Genomic DNA, 20,793 nt, shown 5'->3' on the forward strand with positions numbered 1-20,793 from the left:
TAGGCACTTTGCCAAAAAAGGGTCATTTTTCCCTGCGAAATTGAGGTGGGACCATGTTACGTTTTGCGCCGTTTCCTGGCGCGGGCACTAGGCCGACCCACACAAGTGAGGTACCATTTTTCTCGTAAGACTTTGGGGAACGCGGGGTGGGTAGAAATTTGTGGATCCACGCAGATCCCAGTACTTTCCACCACAGAAATGTGGGGAAAATGTGTTTTTTTTGGACAATATTTTAGGTTTGCAAGAGATTCTGGGTAACAGAACCTGGTGGGAGGCAGCTAAGTCACCCCATCCTGGATTCCCCTGAGTGTCTAGTTTTCAAAAATGTTTAGGTTTGCTAGGTTTTCCAAGGTGCCGGCAGACCTATGGTTCAAAAACGACAGCTAGGCAATTTGCCAAAAAAGGGTCATTTTTCACTGCAAAATTGAGGTGTGACCACGTTGCGTTTTGCGTCGTTTCCTGTCGCGGGCACTAGGCTGACCCAGACAAGTGAGGTACCATTTTTCTCGTAAGACTTTGGGGAATGCAGGGTGGGTGGAAATTTGTGGATCCACACAGATTCCAGCACTTTCCACCACAGAACTGTGAGGAGAATATTTTTTTTTTTTTTACAATTCTTTAGGTTTGCAAGGGATTCTGGGTAACAGAACCTGGTGGGAGGCAGTCAAGTCACCCCATCCTGGATTCCCCTGGGTGTGTAGTTTTCAAAAATGTATAGGTGTGCTAGGTTTCCCTAGGTTCCGGCACAGCTAGGGTTCAAAAACTACAGCTAGGCACTTTGCCAAAAAAGGGTCATTTTTCACTGCGAAATTGAGGTGTGAGCACGTTGTGTTTTGCGCCGTTTCCTGTCGCGGGCACTAGGCCGACCCACACAAGTGAGGTACCATTTTTCTCAGAAGACTTTGGGGAACGCGGGGTGGGTGGAAATTTGTGGATCCACGCTGATTCCAGAACTTTCCACCACAGAAATATGGGGGAAATGTGTTTTTTTGGACAATTCTTTAGGTTTGCAAGGGATTCTGGGTAACAGACCCTGGTGGGAGGCAGTCAAGTCACCTTATCCTGGATTCCCCTGGGTGTCTAGTTTTCAAAAATGTATAGGTTTGCTAGGTTTCCCTAGGTGCTGGCAGAGCTAGGGTTCAAAAACTACAGCTATGCACTTTACCAAAAAAAAGCTCATTTTTCACTGTGAAATTGAGGTGTGACCATGTTGCGTTTTGCGCTGTTTCCTGTCGCGGGCACTAGGCCGACCCACACAAGTGAGGTGCTATTTTTCTCAGAAGACTTTGGGGAACGCGAGTGGGTGGAAATTTGTGGATCCACGCAGATTCCAGAACTTTCCACCACAGAAATGTGGGGAAAATGTGTTTTTTGGGACACTTTTTTAGGTTTGCAAGGGATTCTGGGTAACAGACCCTGGTGGGGGGCAGTCAAGTCACCCCATCCAGGATTCCCCTGGGTGTCTAGTTTTCAAAAATGTAGGGGTTTGCTAGGTTTCCCTAGGTGCCGGCAGAGCTAGGGTTCAAAAACTACAGCTAGGCACTTTTGCAAAAAAAGGGTCATTTTTCACTGCGAAATTGAGGTGTGACCACGTTGCATTTTGCGCCATTTCCTGTTGTGGGCACTAGGCTGACCCACACAAGTGGGGTACCATTTTTCTCGTAAGACTTTGGGGAACGCGGGGTGGGTGGAAATTTGTGGATCCACACAGATTACAGAACTTTCTACCACAGAAATGTGGGGAAAATGTGTTTTTTTTGACAATTTTTTAGGTTTGCAAGGGATTCTGGGTAACAGACCCTGGTGGGAGGCAGTCAAGTCACCCCATCCTGGATTTCCCTGGGTGTCTACTTTTCAAAAATGTATAGGTTTGCTAGGTTTCCCTGGGTGCCGGCAGAGCTAGGGTTCAAAAACTACAGCTAGGCACTACGCAAAATAAGGGTACATTTTCATTGTGAAAATGTGGTGTGTTCACGTTGGGCTTTGAGCCTTTTCCTGTCGTAGGCACTATGCCTACCCACACAAGTGAGGTACCATTTTTATCGGGAGACTTAGGGTAATTCAGATTTTTAAAGCAACTGTTATTACCTATTGTTTTTTGATGCATTTCTGCCTTCCGAATGAAAGACATTGTGTAAAAAAGAAGTCATTTTGAAAAATGACCCATAATTCTCATGCTAGTATGAGTATTCCCAATTTCGAAAATGTGCAAATATGTACTGTTTCTAAACTCTACAATTTGTTCCCATTTCAGAAATACATAAGTGTCTTTCATACCGATTTTTCCAAGTATACATTTTCCCACAATAATTGCTATATACCCGGAACATAATAAAAAACCATTGCAAATTGCTGCTCAGTTTTTAACTCTGGGTTCGTCGGGTTCTTGGTGAACCTACAAGTCCTATATATCCCCAGAACCAGGAAGGTCCAGTGGATGTAACGGTATATTGCTTTCAAAGAGTTGTCATAATTAGAAGAAGTTACAGGTGAAGATGTTGACACAAAAGGCTGTTTTTTTCAACTAATTTTCAATTTTTTCTATATTTAACTGTTAGTTTCTATAAAGAAACCTTGATGGATCTACACAAATGACGCCTTGCTGAATTCATAATTTTGTCTATTTTTCAAAAATGTATAGTTTTCCAGGATCCATTATTACTTTCACACCCATTTCTACCATTAACTGGAAGGAGGTTGAAAGCACAAAAAATAGCAAAAATAGGCTATGTCCCAGAAAAATACCAAAACTGAGTAAAAAATTTTGGTTTTCTGACAAAGGTCTGTCATTCCCTAAAAGCTGGGAAAATGGTGATTTCAGCCCCACAAACCCTTTTTTGATAACATATGCAGGGACAAACCCAGACGCTTTCATTTACAGCCCGTTTTTCCCCAAAAAAACAAACTTTTGCTGTATTTTGGCTAATTTCTGGGACCCCTCCAGGGGAATCCACAAACCCGGGGTACCTTTAGAATCCCCATGATGTTGGAAGAAAAGGACGCAAATTTGGCATGGATACCTTATGTGGTCAAAAAGTTACAGGGGCCTAAGCGCGCACTACCCCAAATAGCCAAAAAGAGTCTTAGCACAAGGGGGGAAAAGGCCTAGCAGCGAAGGGGTTAAAGAAAGTCCTTTTTACCAACAAAATAAACACAAACTAGGTCCCTTAAAGGATTATTTTGAAGACACTTGGGTTAGCGGACTGCACCGCTTGGGAAACAGACACCACCCCAAATTCCAAATACCATGGTGGAATGTCAACCACAGCACCATGACTCAAGAAGCCAAAACCAAAAATGCATTAGAAGGATGGCACAATGCCTTCAAGACCACACTATACAGAACTTAACCGGCAATGTACAAATTCATAGAAGCAATACATAAAAATAAAACTACCGACAACTACGAATGGAACAATCGATAACCTAAAATTAAACCCTGTGTTGGGGTAGTAGTGACAGGACGGAGGCCAGGTCTAGTTAAATAGGGCTTTATTTTGCCAAACCCGTTTGTGCCGACTGGACAGTCTTTCCGCTGCGAACTTGGCTGGATCCGTGGTGCTGGATGGTTCTGGGGCCCCTCCTGTGAACTTCCTCTCTGCCACCCAGGGTCTGGTTAGTTTCCTCAGCAGTCCAGCCGTGGCAAAGGGGCCTGTGAAAGCCACGCTCCTCCGGGAGCGTGGCTCTGCGACACGTGGGACGTTGGCCTCCTGGCTCAGCCCAGGCTCCTGATGGTCTTGTCCCTCCGTCTCTCCCACCTTCCTTGTCTTCTCCTGGATTCGTCGCAACCGCTTCCACTTCCCCGTCTCCTTTCTCCACTCCGGTGTCGATACACACCGACTTCCTGGTTCCTCCTAGTCTTATCATTGGATACGCGCTGACGTCTGCCGGGGGCGGGGCCTCGTCATACTGGAAGCCCCAGTTAAAGGAGCCGACCTCGCTTTCTTCTTCCTTCGGTGTAAATAATGTTGCGGGTTCCAGTCCTCCTGCTGGGAAGGAAAAAGAGGGGAAGATGGAGGTATAGCAGTCCACCAGTCCGCATCAGCCTCACGTTTTGGGGTTAGCGTATCCTCCCTGTCACAAACCCAAAGTTAAAGAAACAATAGAATGTACAAAACACTTCAATGTAAAATAAAACTCTTTATTAACAAAACAGGAGTACACTTAATACAATATATACCACACTAAAGTACTTCCTATACAGCACATAATAAACCAAACAAAAAATCAAAACCAGCATAACTAAAACACATGTTTACTAAATACTAAGCAAATTATTTTTAAACATCAGTCAAAACATATACAACAAAAGCTGCAAATAAGACAGTTAGATAAAATTAATGTGTATGTTAATTAGTTAAAACACTACAAAGTCACTAACCACAAAAATATACTTTAAAAAATATATAAAAAATGTTTTAAAGATTATGTAAAACAACTGTGTTAATGCACAAAATGTACCACAACTGAAAAAATTAAAGGAAAATGTAGAAATGTGTTGCACTTTAAAAATATTATTTACATGTTTTATTCAATATTACAAGTGGACTAAACTATTGTTCAAATATAAGCATACATTTTTTCTTATGTATAGAAATATATATGTAATAAAAAATAAATACATATACATTCAATAAATATTATCAAAAATAAAAATTACAAACTGTATTATGTGCCTTTCTTTTTATTTAAAAACATATATTAATATTATATATGTGAAAATTACAATATCTAAACCATTTTGGGTAAAGTCTTGGACACTAAAGGTGTTACATTTACTATTTCTACTTCAATGTAAACCATTTTGGGGAAGGGTTGGATACTAAAGGGGTAATAATTACTATTCCCACTACAGTGTAAACCACTTTGAGGAAATTGATGGACACCAAAGGGGTCACATATACTATTCTCACTTCGTTTTAACCATTTTAGGAACGATGTTGAACACTAAAGGGTTTACATTTACTATTTCCATTCAAATCTAATCCATTTTGTGGAAGACGTTGGGCAATAAAAGGGTTACATGTAGTATTCCCACTACAAGCAAAACGATTTTGAGGAAAGCATTGCACATTCAAGGGATTACATATACTATTCCCATTCCAATCTAAACCATTCCAGAGAAAGCATTAGACAATAAAGGGATTACATTTACAATTTCCACTCCAATCTAAACTATTTGAGGAAGGTGTTGGACACTAATTGGGTTACATTTACAATTGCCAATCCAATCTAAACCATTTTAGGATGGTTTATACACTAAAGGGGTTATATTTACTATTCCCACTCCAATATAAACAATTTTGAGGAAGGTGTTGTACACTAAGGCCATTATTACGATGCAAAAATTTTATTTTTATGTTGTTTATTTTATGATATTTCTACGAGTAATGTGTATGTACTTATCAGGCCCTCGTGGCTGAAATAAAGTATTTTTTACTTGACTTGATTAGATACAGAGTTTGCCATGTTTGGGGAGAACCAGGACAACAGAAAAGAACATAATTAAATTCTCTTTTGGATCAATAAAAACATTTATGAAATCACACAGGCAGTACTTGCTTGTCCAATTATGCACAGGGCCTATATGCTTCAATCCGAAATGAATTCACGAGAACCCTCTTTAGTGACAGAAGCCTCCAAAATCCCAATAAACTTATAAGCCATGCTTATATCAGTGAGAATATCGGTTCTGTGGCTCGAGTTTAAACTAAGATCTTGATTTCAATGTGGCTACAATCCCAGGTGAAAACTGTGCCCCAGCTAATAACTACTTAGGGGCCTATTACGAGTCTGGTGGTCAGAGGACTGTCAGACTCGTGGTGGTGCGGCAGTGGTGGTCTTGCGACCGCCCCATCACAACCCTAGTGGTCGTGCCGCCTTGAGATTGCCGACTACGCCAAGGATTGGCCGTTCCCTGCAGGGCCCCCTTGTGCCTCATGCCTTGTGGATGCACACAGGGGGGCACAATTTCCCAGCATGGCATGGGCTTTTCAGTCCATGCCATGCTGGAAAATAATTTGATGTTCCTATTGCGGTGCCTATTTTATAGGTACTGCTGTGGAAACGCCAAAGGAAAAGCCTGCCAATTATTTGGCGGTGTGGCGGCGGAGCGGTTAAAATACAATAATTATCGAATGCTCAATTTGCACTTAAATCTGAGAGGTCACAGGAATAGTAAATTACATACAATTTGCTCATGTCTTCACCCAGCCAGGGGCGCACAAATCAGAAATGCAAACAACATGCACTAGTACAGCAAGTGTTACCAATTTGTGGTACCAAACTTCAACATTGGTTGCCATTTACGAGGACTTTTAACCTCACTTTGGGCACAAACAGGTGTTTGCTCCTGAAACAGGTTTAACTGTGCATATATATATATGGGCCTGAGTGTTATAGCTTGGAAATGAAAAGTGATATCAAAAGTGCAAAAATAATATATATAATATACTACTCACTATATGCTGCTGGTCACAGTATTCACATTTATGCTTGACGGATCCAATGCTTGAGTAATTATGACATAGTCAAAACCTGAAAGAAAATTATTAGAAATACATTAACACTAATATGACAAATACATTTTAATTTCAATTGCAAAGCACAAATCAAAACTGATTTTCAGATGCTAAAGAAGGCATTTATTTGTTGTTTTTTTTAATGTAACAATTTTTGTAGCACGTGCTGCACTGTCAGGTACTGCATGGCTAAATCCTAAGGTTTTACTCCATATCAGCCTAACAAGGTATACACTAACAGGAACGGCATGCCTTTTATATACATTTCGGCAAGTCAAAATTTTCACAACACTTCGGTTTCCAAAAACGTGCTGAAGTGATAAAAAAGTGATAAGCCTTCAAATATTGGTATGATATTAATTGGCTGCTATTGGGGCGGGGTTGGTAAGGTGTGCGCATATACGTATTTCCATTCACACACAAGTGCAGATAAACACAGCTATGGAAATATCAATGAGAAGGCGTTTGTGCAAGTTTAACTGTATGAACAATAATTTAGCAACGTGCATACAGGTTAAAAATCTTAAACTTTCAACCCCCCCCCCCCCGCGCTCCACTTAGGACTTGTTGCTTAAAACCTGCACAATTTGATAGCCTTTCACCGCAGTCTCCACTGAGTGCAATCCAACTGATTAAAGGGCATCAGCAACTAGAGACAGTGTCAAGTGAAGTTTACACATCTCTATATGTCTTCTGATGCTAAGGGCCTAATTACGATGTCGGGTGGACTTAAGTCCGCCCGACAGCATTTCGGTTGTGAGACCGCCTGACCTCCTGTCAGCTTTCCCGACCTACCAATTGGGGTCGGTCGCACTCCTATTCTTTACAATGGGAGCATGGATTCCGATCAGAATGCATGCACTCATTGTAAAATGAAGAGGTGTAGTTCATCTCTGCACCCTGTGGCGTGCACCTCAAGGTGCCTCCTACGGGGTGCAGAGATCAATAGGGCCACCATTGGCCACCAAACAGAGGCCGTGCACACATGGGGGGCCTGCTGGGTGCCCCTGAAGTCGAATTCCGACAGCCTTTCTGTGTTGAAAATAGGGGTGGGCGGAATTTGCAAAAGTGACTTTCGCAAATTATCGCGAAAATTTTAAAAATCTCCGCAAACACGCGGAAATATCGCGAAGATGCGGAAGTTTTTTTCCCGCCCGTTCGCGGTATTTTCTGCGTGGTCGCGGCTCGCCAACTTACCCATGCGGTTGCTCGCGGGCGCGGCCATCTTGTTTTCACTCTTCTCGCGGTGCATGATCGCGAGAAGAAAGACGTGATCGCGCGACCAATGACATTACTGCGGGCGCGAACTGTCGCGAGACAGCGCAAATGGCTACCAACAATCCAACATCTCGTGGAGAACACGACCGGATCGGGAAAACTTGTCGGCGAACGCGGGGATTCAGGTAAGGCGATCGCGCGCGCGCACGATAATTTATTATTTTACAGAGCGAGCAAGAAACAAATTATCGCTAAGCTGCGGAATGCGGAAATTTTGATATTTTCGCGCTCTCTGCGGAAAGCGAAAATGTCAAATTACCGCAATTTCCGCGAGCGGAACGGAAATTTAGCTCAGGCCTAGTTGAAAAGGCCGGCACAGAAAGGCTGTCGGAATTCTACATTGTAATACCTCGGGCGGAAAGAGCTGCCCTTGGGATTACTAAAGTCATCCTGACTGTTGTACGGGCTCTTGGATGGCAGTCGGGATGACCGGTCGGATTCCTTTCCGACTGACACCATCTAAATGGGTCGGGCGGAAAGGAATCCGACGTCGGAGTCGTATTCTACCGCATCGTAACCGCCCCTCAGTATAGTTCCGTTTACCAGATACGACAGGTCATGATTCCTTGCCTGCTCTGTTACCCATCAGATCTCGTGCTCTATTATGCATTGCTAGCCTTAGGTCTGAAGAGTTTAAATATATGGAGGCGCACTGAAGCAGCTTCACTGTTTCCGACTGAATGCACCCCACTTCATTTTTTCTCACTCTAACTGTGGGGTCAAACATATAATAGGGCACTGAATATATGTACAATAGCTCCACCTTGCTGTGATGCTCGTGTTACCCATGCTAATAAATCTTATAGATTTACTTGCCATGCATTTACCCTTGTGGATCCGTGTTTTAGTGAATCCTGTACGACTATTTACCCGCTCTTCCTTTAAAAGTGAACACTGACGAGACACAGCTGTTAGTCTCGTCTCTGATCAGTCTTGTGAGAAGCAAATGTATCCCCTTTAAAGCCCCTTCGCCTTCCTGATTCCAACTCACAATCTAAGCCGATTTGTAGTTTATAGCGAATCTGAAACTACCTCTCTGAGCTTGCGCAATATCATAGTTTGCATTCAGCTCATCCCATCGCTTTGTCCACCTGATCTCCCCAGAAGGAAGCTGTGGACATCCTTGAAGAGGAGAGAGCGGACTATGAATCATTTTATGAAAAATATATGGCCATAATGGCCATCATACAAAGGTGTGTTAATCTAACAAATCAGCCCAATCAAGCAATGGACCCTGCTCCACACAATAGACTGTTCTGGGACTGTTCCAAATTTCAATTGTTCATTTTCAGGAGGAGCAAAATATATCGATGGAACTAGTCAGGCTAATGGCACGAAGCGGATCCTTCGTGCCATTAGCCTGACTAGTCCAGCCTCTGAACTTAAACAGCTGAGGTCTTGAACCTGTGCAGCTTTGTTAAATTGTGTCCCTGGTGAGGCTCCGGAACACCGAGTCCAGGATATCCTGGGGCAATAATATCATGGATAAATATTGAGGGAACAAGTGAATAAAGGCAAGTATGTATAAATTGTATATACCTAACTCTACCTATGTGTACCTTGACGATATACATATATCTTGTAGGTACACAGATGTGGAGTTAGGAATAGTAGATCTGAACCTCCATTTGTACACTCATTTCGATATTTTGCCCCCGGATATTTTGCCCCACGAAATTAGTGTGTCACGATATTCTTGTTCTCGAGATTCAAGAGTGCAAACACGAAGTTTGGGTGAAAAATCAAAACTTTCAAAGAGCATCTTACATTAAGGGTTAACGTGCTGCTGGACTTAGAATCGCCTCTAAAATATAGGTTGAAAATCCAGCAAATGTAGGGGTGTCTGTTAGGCTGGTGGTGGGTTCTCTACCAACAATGCTGTATCACCCATAGAAGAAGCCATTACGGGAGGAAAATGCGTAAATGTAAAATCCATCAACTTCTCCATGTTGGCAGACGCTTTTCTGGCACGACCACCCAATGCAGGGGTACACTGATTGCACCTGCATCATAGTATACATTTCATGCAGGGAGATGTGTTTTTTTCATAGGTCCGCCTTCATTTCCATGGTGATATTACGTTGAGTTAACTGCTTCATCAATGGCGGTAGACAAGTCACCCTAAATCATGTGGCTGTCCTGTAATCAAGTCTTTCAATATTACGCCTCACTTTGGTGGATCCAGAGTTGTTTATGCCGGCAGAAGGGTTAGACTGTCCTACAGGGCAATTAGGCAATTCCCGAGGGGCTGGTCTGACAGATCTGTCTGTGGGTCGTTTTTTTTTTTGTAATTGGGGGCCAGTTTTATGACCAGGAGGGCTGGTTTTTACTGCCTAATTCTCTGATATTACCACTATTTTTAGCTATCTGATTCATTAATGGGGGCGGACCACTTTTATTTGGTGCCTGGACTTACTTTTTGACCCAATCCAACAGAGACAGTGGTACAGAGTACACACAAAGGGGATTTGGGGGGCAGCCTACCAGAGGGAAGGTATGTTGGGGAAGTGGAGAAGTTGAATAACTGCTCGAGATTTGGCCGGTGTTTGGGCTACGAATGTTGCCCAAGGGTATATATACCCCCAATTTGAGGGGCTAGCCACCATTTTGTCTTGGTGACACGGTGCTTGGTACCTGTATTCACTTTTTGTCCCACCCTTCCGTCCCTACAATTGGCTTTTAGGCTTTAGGTTGTATGGTTCCATTGCACCTTTTTGTTTGGGCCAGGTTTGTTGCATACAGGTGTACAAAAGGGGGATTATGTTGTAAGGTTATCACTTTGAAACAGGTACATAGGCGGTTGGCAAAGAAGTTGCCATGGTTTACCGAAGTTTATTGTGGTTGCCAGCGGCAATTCAGGCTAAAAGGGAATGGGTAGGTAAGTGCACACCTGGACAAGCCGCTGAATTAAATTGTTGCTGGGGAAACAGGATATTTTAGGAGTGGGGGTAGAATTACATAGGTGAGTAACTTTGTATAGTGAAGTTGTAGTTTTGTACGGCCAAGGTTGTTTTGTGATGTGCACCAGTTTGAATAAAGTGACCTTTTTCACACAAACCTGGTGTCCGTGGTCTGTGCTGGACCCCTCTTTCCCAAAGGGTGGCCATAGTTCTGGAGATGTGTACCAGGGTTGCACTTTTTTTTATGGCGTATACCCTGTTAACTATCACTTTCAAATCCAATGTTTATTCAAGCATGTCCTTCACAAATCACACTTATGATGTCAGCAATCCATTTGCCAACCCTGTCATGGTTGAGGCACGTCTATCCTAAAACATGAAAGCTATCAGCCAGATTTGAGAGACAGTGCCTTTCTACTCGAGACACTGTCAGCTTCTGGGTGAATAATTTGAAACCGACTTTTTCTCGTCTAAAAAGTTAGAATGTTTAAAAGTAGGTTAACGTTGTTTAAAGCACTTAACAGTGTTAGAAAAAACAACATAAAGGTTTTTAAGGTGCAGCTCAGCAACCTCTCTGCTGAGCAGTGACGGCAGCCAGAGACAGGAAGACACAAATGGAAAGACGTTATCTATCGCTGATAGACAGCGTTTGTTTTTGTGTACCAGACCGATGTCACATCACATGATGAAGCATTAGTCAGCCTCCAGCCTTGTGACCCACTGCACTAAGAATAATACTGTGCCACAGAGCCCACAGAAGCAAGCTGTCCAGGGCCATAAAAATGGTGAACGCATGAAGAAGGGGCGTCTTCAAACAGTGGTTTCTCCTCCGCTAAGGTGGAGGAGTGTAGCCCCACTGCCATAAAGCAGCAAAAAAAAGGAAAAAATAAAATGATAATAATGTAATGTTATTATCATTTTATTATGTCCTCCTGGGGCTGCTTGCGGGGGGGGGTGGGGCTGCAGAGCAGGGGAGGTATGGTAGAACACTCCTAAGTGCGCAATGACAGTTTGGCTGGCCCTCTCAGGCCGCCCAAAACAGTCATGCACACTTTCCCTGTTCCCCATGCAGGCTGTAATCATGGAGAACATGCCCACCCTCCATGCAGGCTGTAATCATGGAGAACATGCCCACCCTCCATGCAGGCTGTAATCATGAAGAACATGCCCACCCTCCAGCCCCTGGCTGAGTGCCGTGTCACAGTGCTTAGACCAATCACAATGCTTCATTGCGGCGTTGTGATTAACAGCGGGGAGCGTGGGAAGCCCTGTGCTTCCCGTTTCTCCCAAGAAGCCAGAAAGAGTATGCAGGGGAGGTGACGGCAGCTGGCCAGCTGGCCGGCCGGGATGTAAGTGTTTTTTTAATTTTTTTTAAACAATCCTCCCCCAGCCCTTTCTCCCCGCCCGCCCCACTGCTGCTTCTAGGTAGCAGCCGCAACTGTTTTCAAAGGGTTTGTGCGATACATTTGTTGGCTTTTAAAAGGTCACATAAAGATCGCTGCCTGTTATGTATTACCGTGTCAACATAAAGGCAACACTGAATAAAAAGATTAGTATACTTGGAAATCAAGTGCAGATTACCTGACACTACACTTTGCCCCTAAAGTGCTGTCCTGTATTTCACTGAGATTTTGCTTTATGGAGAGGGGGAGCTCTTTTAAGACTACTTCATTTGTTGCTGCAAAAAAGATTTCACTCTGGTTCACTACAGCACTGGCCTCGACACCGTTCCCCAATGCATCCAAGCCAGGATGGAAGCACGAACATGAATTCAGTATATGTCGCTCTAGTGCTTTCATAGTACAAGAGTTCCTCCACAGCATGTTCCCAGGGGACTACCTGTGTTGCTCCTCCCTGAGAATCTTCCACATGGGACTACGTGTGACCCCACTGTAGGTACTGACACTTCCTCAAAGCATAGCTTACTTGCCGTGGAAAGCAACTAGGCATCTCACATAGACTGCTCGCTCTCACCCTCACAACCGGTTCAGTGATTCTGAACAGGGGGGAGGTTGTATGACGTTACCCCGCTTGCATTTACCCTGCATGCTTTACCCCGCAGTTTTTACTCCGCAAAATCTTTTACAACGAAGGGCTTTACAACGCACTCGGTTACAACACATTCCCCATTACAACGCAATTACTATTCTAACTCCACGGGGGGTTACTTTGGGGAATGCGTTGTAACAGTTTGCGGTGTAAAGCCCTGCATTGTTAAAATTTTTGTGGAGTAAAAAATGTGGGGTAAAGACATGCGGAGTAAAAAATTAAGGGTAAAGGATGTTTCCCCAGAAGGGAAGCAAGAGAGTATCTCCACTGGCTTCCACATCGCAGTACGATAGCCTTGCCAACAAGAGTCAACAAGCATTGGCAAAGCCAATAGGTCTCGCCTTTGAAACTGTTGCCGCTGCCACTGTCTTTTGTTCCCACCGTACAGTATGGCCATTGTCGACTGTAGCCATGCTGTATAGCAGCATGACTAAGAATAATAATGAGAACGAACATTGATGCATTTAAAGCTAATGCACATTTTAATTTTTAAAAAGTGCATGAGACCAAGCCGCGTCAAAGCACATTTAGAAATTTGTTTTAGCCACACTTCAAAGCATCCACACTACTGTACAGCACAGCTACAAAACATTACCAAAGCCAATAGCTTTCACATGCGAGAGCTATTGGCCAAGCCAATAGGTCTCACCTATATGACAACTATTGGCTATGTTGTAGTGCAGTGGTATAGTGTGGTGTGAAGTGACATTGTGTGGCGTGGAGTAAAACTGTGATCAGTGGAACAAAGTGGCACTGTGTGGCATGGAGTGGCATTGTGTGGCACTGTGAGGAGTGGAGTGGTGTTAGAAATGGGATCTCTGGTTGGCTAAGGCTTGCGCCAAAGCCAGACAGAGACCACCACTCTAAGTCAGGGCTGGGAAGTTACACGCCAAAGATAACCCCTGCTCACCCCCTTGGTAGCTTGGCACGAGCAGTCAGGCTTATCCTGGAGACAATGTGTAAAGCGTTTGCGCGCGCACACAGCAACAACACCCTAGACCCACCACAAAAGAAACTCCACACAAGGTTATATATAAAAAATAGCCTTTGTATTATAATAAACACATTAGATAATAATCACATAATTTACACTGTGCCAACTGGCACTGGGCAGAATTTTACAGGGGACTATTTACACTAGACAGGGCCACATGGACCACTGTCAGAATTAGCACAAATCACCAATGGTAACTGTAGAACAGATACCAACTGTAAGACAAATAATAACGGTAGAGCTGTTATAACCTGTTGTGTTGTGTGCATCTTCCTCATTGCTATTCTGTCCCTTGCTGCTCAGCCATGTGTGATGTCACTTAGAATGTTGGGTGTGAGGGACTGGAGGAGTTGGCAGTTGGAAGAGATGGGGCTGAGCAGCAGGGAGGCTGCTCCTGGTGGGGCTCCACTGGAGATCTGAGGCCTTACTTATGATCTTTATATGGACTTTGTTACTTGTCAAATAAACCTACAACCTGTTCTAAGCGGCCTGTCTACGAGACATCCTTCATTATTACACTGGCGACGAGGATGGGATTTACAAGAGCACAGCCAGTAACTACTGGCGCAATAATGACCCCAGCATTATCATAATAGAATCAGGTATAAAACCTATCCTGTATACATCACAGGGGCATAAACACATTATGCAATCTCTCACAAGTCTAACGCATTAGACCCTACCTCCTAAGTATGATTACACTAGGGGCGTACATCACACAGGGAGGTATATTCTCCCTAACAAACCTAAACAGGTAAAACAACCTCCTATGCAGAAATCATCTCTAGAGGTATAAAACACCGGGAGCGCAAAACATACTACACACAGTACATTCCCTAACACCATAAGCATTAACACAGTAGTACTTCAATCACATTAGGGTCCAGGTTGCGCCAGAACCTAAACGTAGCAGCTGCCCACTACTTGCTGGGCAGCTGGGGACAGGAACAGGGCCTAAACGCTGCAGCTGGCACTAAGTGCTGCACAGCTGTGGAAGGCCAAAGTAGGGGCGAAGGAGTGTGTCCCACTCCTGAGTTCACAACGAGCAAGTCCCTAGGAAGGAAGACCTAAATGGTGCAGCTGCCGACTACGTGCTGGGCAGCTGTCATTACTCAAATGTGGCCTGGGCTTTCAGTAGCCCTGAAAGCAAAGGTACCAAACGTTGGAGCCACTTAGGCTCGAAGAATAAACCTGTCCTCTCGTTGGGGCAGCCCCCCCACGCAAGCAGGCTGCCCAGGCGCCGGCAATGCGCCTCGATATGGCTCCAGGCACGGGGACCAGCACGGGCCCCTCTGGGGCTCTTCAAATAACCATGTCACCTGTTGGAGCCACATAGGGCTCTTAAAATATTAATGGCCCCACTGTTGGAGCGCACTGGCTCACGTTGGAGCGGCCCGCTGCCATCCGGGGCTGCTCTACCAGCATCACAGGTACCATGCCTCTACCAGACACCACAACAAAGAATCGAGGACGGCCTAAGGGCCCAACTCACCGGCTATGCAGGGGGAGGCTCCTCTCGGCGTGTGCTACTCTTCGCCCGGTCCCCCTTCTGGGACCGGGACTTCCCCGCGGAGCCTGGAGGCTCCGTCACTTCCTTGTTCACCCGCGGTGGGGGCAGGCACCGGCACTGTGCCTCGAGCCCCCTCTGACTTCGATCGGCACTTGGTGGCGCCTGCGGGGCTCTCCCTAAACCATGGGAGCCCATCATCCTTCTTCCGGGCAGCTTCTTTTCGGCGGGCGGGGCTTCCGGACTCCAGGGAGGCCCCGCCCAGGTCACAGGCAATCTCTGCATGACTTCCGGAGCGGCTGCGATTTTCTCAATAATCGCGGGGTGGCACCCGCGATAAATAAAGTATAAAATAAGCGGCAGCGGGGTGGGCACCCGCCATTACGATCACTCAATAAGCGGCAAAGTCACGGGGTGGGCACCCGCGCATATAACAAATGCGGCGATGCCGGGTGGACTCCGGCTTCGTCAAACAGCATCGATGCGGCGGCCACTGCGGGGTGGGCACCCTCAAGCTCACAAGAATGCGGGGTGGGCACCCGCCATCGAATATAGCGATATAAGTGGGGTGGGCAGCCCAGCGACATGGTGTGGGCACGGCTTGTGGTCAGAGCGGGTCACACGGGTGCGGGCAGCCAGAACAGTGCGCCCTTCAGAGGAGGGCGAAGCAGGTGTGGGCAGCCCAGCGACACGGTGTGGGCACGGCTCGTGGTCAGAGCAGGTCACACGGGTGCGGGCAGGCACAGGTCAGCCTCGCGGCAGTCCAGCGATACGGGACGCACTTGGGGGCAGCTCGCTTCCAGGCCCTTGGAGATCGATGTGAGCACAAGTTCATCTTCAGAAAAGAAAAGCAGCAGGTCTGTCAAACAGCAGCCAGTCTTTGTGGGGCAAGGGGCCATGCAGGGCAAGGCTTTCAGGGCAAGGACAGTCTCCCAGCCATCCTCAGGCGAGGCAGGAGGGTCCAAAAGAAGTCCTCCAGCATCCAGGGCATCCAGGGGCTGGGCAGGGCCCAGGGAGGCAAGCCTTCCCCTGAGCCCCAGCAGCAGCACGCCCCTGGTAGTTTCGAGTCCAAGAATAAGAACATTTTCATGGGGTCACAGCCCCTCTTTTATACACAAAATCCTTTGTCTCCAAAGGTGCAGGGAAGGGGCGAACCAGATGCAACTGGTTCCTGAGCACTTTGTTTTGCTCAGCCCCTCTCCCTATTCACAGGACAGGCCAGGGACATTAGACGCACCACAGGGGGTGGGGCCAGCATTGTGGAGGGAAAGCCCAGCCCTATTCAGGTCCCAGGTGTACTCCTCCCTGCCATCAACCTGCAGCTCTCTCCATTCACCACCGGGGCAGACCCATCCTGACTCCTGGAGCCAGGCACACCAGCCAATCAGAAGCCAGACAGTCACTTCACATTTATTACACAGATATACCAGCTTCTAGAAGTGGCACCTCTACACTAGACATAGTAACTCCGCACACATCATCGCGCAGCAGTCAATCTCACGAGTTCGCACATACCAAACTCGACCCTGTACTCCTCTCACATCAGGACTTAACACGGTCACTCAGATCCCTCATGCATTCCTATGGGAGGGCAGGTCAGTCTCACTAAAACATACACAGAGCGCACGCACTTTCCACTGGGACACAGTGTAAAAGCGCCTAGAGGCCTAAAACCACTAATACAACATAGGAACAAGGCTATGATAAATGCAAAAAGTTTTAGGGGTGAACTTGCCAGAAGGGCCAAGTCCAACAAGTGGCAATGTGTGTAGTGAAGTAGAGTGACAGTGTGGCGTGGAGTGGAAATATGTGATCCGGTGTAGAATTATGTAGTCTGTCGTGGAGTGGAATTATGAATCAGGGATCGAAATTATGTCTCGTGAAATTGAATGGCATGGAATTGTACGGCATGGAACTGTGTGGCGTTGAGTGGAGTGAAATTATGTGGCGTGGATTGGAATTATATGAGGTGGAGTGGAAATATGTGGCGTGAAACTGTGTGGCATGGCGTGGAATTGTGTTGCACTGAGTTAAGTGGAATTATGTGGCGTGGATTGGAGTGGAATTATGTGGAGTAGAGTGGAATTATGTAGCATAGAGTGGAATTATGTGGAATTGAATTCTGTGCTGAGGAGTGGGATTGTGTGACATGGAATTGAAAGATGTGGAATTGTGTGCTGTGTAGTGGAACATTGTGATGTGGAGTCAAATTTGTGGAGTGAAATTGTGTGCAAATTGAACAATAGAAAAAAGAATACAGGGAGGGTTTCAATCGAACAATAGAAAAAAAGAATACAGGGATGGTTTTGGAAACACTGGGGAAGCAAGATGAGTAAAGCAAGGAAAAAGGCAATAAATATAAGTATTAAAATTAAACAGCATGTGGTGAAAAGAAGAGTGTTTGTATATAAATAAAAGGTGTGTAGAAACTTGCGCAGTCATGGTCAAAGGACGTCTGAAGTATGTAAGAGAAACTGGAGGAATTATGTGAAGTTAATGTGTCTGCGATGGAATGTGGCTTCGAGGCACTGGCACGTGTTGTGTGAAATAGGGTTGCATGTGGTAAGTAAACGAAAGAAGGCGTGGGTTTAAATACCGGTATCCTGGCTATTACAAATATAAAAGAGAGGAATATAAAAATGTGTTTGCTTTAAAAATATGTGCATTATAACAGTCGTGAAAGCATGTTTTTAAAATAGGGTAATGTGTTGTATTTAAGTCGAAGCCCTGCAAGTGCGTTTCTTACAAGCGGGTAAGAGTTGGAGAAATGAGTCACACGGCCAGTTGAAAGTGAGAGTGCTAATTCTTAAAGTAAAGGCCGGGAGGGGTGGGGTGGAGGCGGGACGGGGCAGGAACACCGAAAACGGTGGGCAGGAGTGTGGAGAAGAAATAGTACCTGAGTAACAGCGCGAGTGGCAGACTCGCTCTAATTAAGGTGAATCGATCCGTGCTTTGTCGATGTGCCACACAAAGAAAAGGAAACGAGGACTGGTGCGTGCTGGCCAACTACAAAGTAGCAGCAATGAAAGAGTGGCAATAGAGTCAACGAATGGTATGCAATGGGGGGCTGCAAGCTCCTTGTACACAACAGTCTCGAAGAGAAAGCACATGCGCTGTCTATCCGAGACTTAAAAGAAGCTATTCCTTTCACTCTGGACTACAAGAGAGGAGTATCAAGATCTCAACCCATCCTAGCCAGCTCCAGGGATCCCGCTCGTGCCCTTGTGTAAATTCTGTATCAGCACACTAGGGGCAGCAGTGTGGCTTTGTGCATCTCCGTCACACTCTCTAGTAGTCAGTATCACTCCTGTTCGTACTCGGGCTGACTCTTCTTAATGCGAGGGTTCATTTACTGTATGTATGCACTTGTTCCACTTCACTCAATGCTCAGATGCTGAACTTTTTCCGATGAGGGTTCTCCTTCCTGAAGCTCCTTCCTGCTCAGAAGCCAGCAAAGTCCCTAGCTCAAGCATGGATAAAACAATCTAAGGCACGTGACTGACAAGTTCCGGCTTATTCCCAGTCAGTTCCCGCCAGGAAGCCCCTACTACCCCAATCCCACAAGGAAACGTTCTAATCTGAAGTCTTGATAGGAAATGTTCTTATCTGAAGGCTATCAGTACATAGGCAGGATCTTAAGAGACGTTCAAGGGGCGGACGGGGAAGCATCAGGGCTGGGCCTTTGTAACTCCAAACGGCATGCAGCCAATATCTCAGTCTTCGGATAGTCACATTCTAGACAAGATACCCGCGATAAGAATCAATGAGCCGGCGAATAGTGCATGGTGGTAGATTTTACCTTAAAATGCTCCAACGTGCTGCCTCCTATCGTCCTCCTTTCCCCTCCCTACTACATCCCCTCAGAATCACCACACTATTTCATTCACCCAGCTACTCAAACTCTCACCTGCTCATTCATTCGTTCAATCATGCCCTGAAATGTCCTCATCCAACATGCAGCATGTTCTATTCCCACTGATACACTACGCTTCCCGGACCTCGCTAATTTACTCTACGGCTTCAATTAAAGATCCTGAAAGCGTAAAGGAAAAAGGGCAGGCAGGGGCCTCAGCCACAAGTCCCTTCATGGATCCGGACAGGTCCAGAGGTGTGCTCATTTCCTCATTGGACCCACCCTTCACCAGCCCAAGAGAACAAGGGTCCTCTGGGAGAAGCCATTCAGGCAACCTATGATGAAGCCCTACACTCTGGTAGCCTAGCACAGGCAAAGTTAAGCTAGGTGTTTGCATGGTGTGACCTTTAAGATCCTTAAATCCGTACACCGCTACTATCCCAAAAGCCAATTCACTTTGCAAAATGAAGGTTGGGTACCTATCAGCCCCAATTCTACCAGCTACCATCACCTTTTCAGCTTCTGGTCCTGCAGGGGATGGAATCAATCAGGGAGAGGCAGTTGGCCGTGTCCTGAGTGCAGATCTTGCCTGGGGATCACAATTTTACTCCCCTTATTTTCCCCGCGGCGAGCATCCCTCAAATAACTACTTTTAATTTTGAATCCCGTGACATGCCCAAGTCCCATCACTACAGACACATTTGGTGGTGCACTCTTGCACTATTCACTCGCTGACTCTTTGAATCAGACAGAAGCTTGTTTCAAGCTCTTTATCTCGCTGTCTCTTGCTTTTTCTCTTGCTTCCTTTGTATCTCTTTCTCTCTTGCTTCCTTTGTATCTTTCTCTCTGTGGCCACCTTGTCATCCTTACCATGTCTCTGCTGCCGCTACCGCCCAGTCCAGACAACCATTAAGATGTGCACTCCAGTAGGCTATCCATACACTCCAGACAGCATCAATATCTAAAGCACATCATACAATCAGCTAAAAAGTAGACAGAAAAACATCAGCTGTAAATGGACACTCAACAGCACCTTTCACTCGATAATACTCGCTGCACAACACGTTCCAAATATACTTGTACCTCATCTTCTCAAATATAACATTCCCAATGAATTAACTTGAAAATACACGCACATACTTAATATTATTCAGATAGTTACTTGCACCACAAAATCGTGACAGCTGGCAACGTTGTTTAGAAAACAACTGAGCCCCAGCAGAAAGGGAAATAGCGAGTGAATTGGGGGAACCCATGCATTCACACAACAGACTAAGAACTTTAAATGAGTGTCGTCATTTTACTTTCACGTTAATCAACACAAACGATTTCTTCATCGGACATTTAAAAAATAAAACTGACCTTAACAACCAAATAACCAATAAATAGAATGACAGAACCATGAATCAAGGGCGTCCACATTAAGAAAATGCTTTGGTGCCTTATTTTTGTAAAAGGCGGTATGCATATGCTGATGGTATAAGGGTGTGATTTTTTTCTACACGGCAATTATATCATCTGCATCATGCTATTTTGTCAGTTGCATCCAAAGATTCATGCATCCCTCTTTCCTGCTCTTGTAAACTAGAAGCTGCTGCCATCTACAAGTGACAAACCAAAACTGGGCTTTGGCTCAAAAAACCAGCAGAACTGAGCCGGAAATACTAAAGAACAAAACACCTAGTCCTCCC

At 45.4% G+C, this 20,793-nt stretch overlaps 1 protein-coding gene across 7 annotated transcripts in view; it reads right to left on the reverse strand.

Moving 5' to 3' along the window:
- The window catches only part of SORBS1 (sorbin and SH3 domain containing 1), a 1,103,390-nt gene that overhangs the window by 831,154 nt on the left and 251,443 nt on the right, over window positions 1-20,793 (reverse strand). For all 7 annotated transcript variants that reach the window (XM_085603602.1, XM_085603630.1, XM_085603622.1 and 4 more), the window contains exon 2: window positions 6,462-6,537. The gene's annotated coding sequence lies outside the window, so the exon portion shown is untranslated. The remainder of the gene's footprint in view (window positions 1-6,461; window positions 6,538-20,793) is intronic.

Source organism: Triturus cristatus, chromosome 1_2 (assembly GCF_964204655.1).
Source record: "Triturus cristatus chromosome 1_2, aTriCri1.1, whole genome shotgun sequence".
NCBI lineage: Eukaryota > Metazoa > Chordata > Amphibia > Caudata > Salamandridae > Triturus > Triturus cristatus.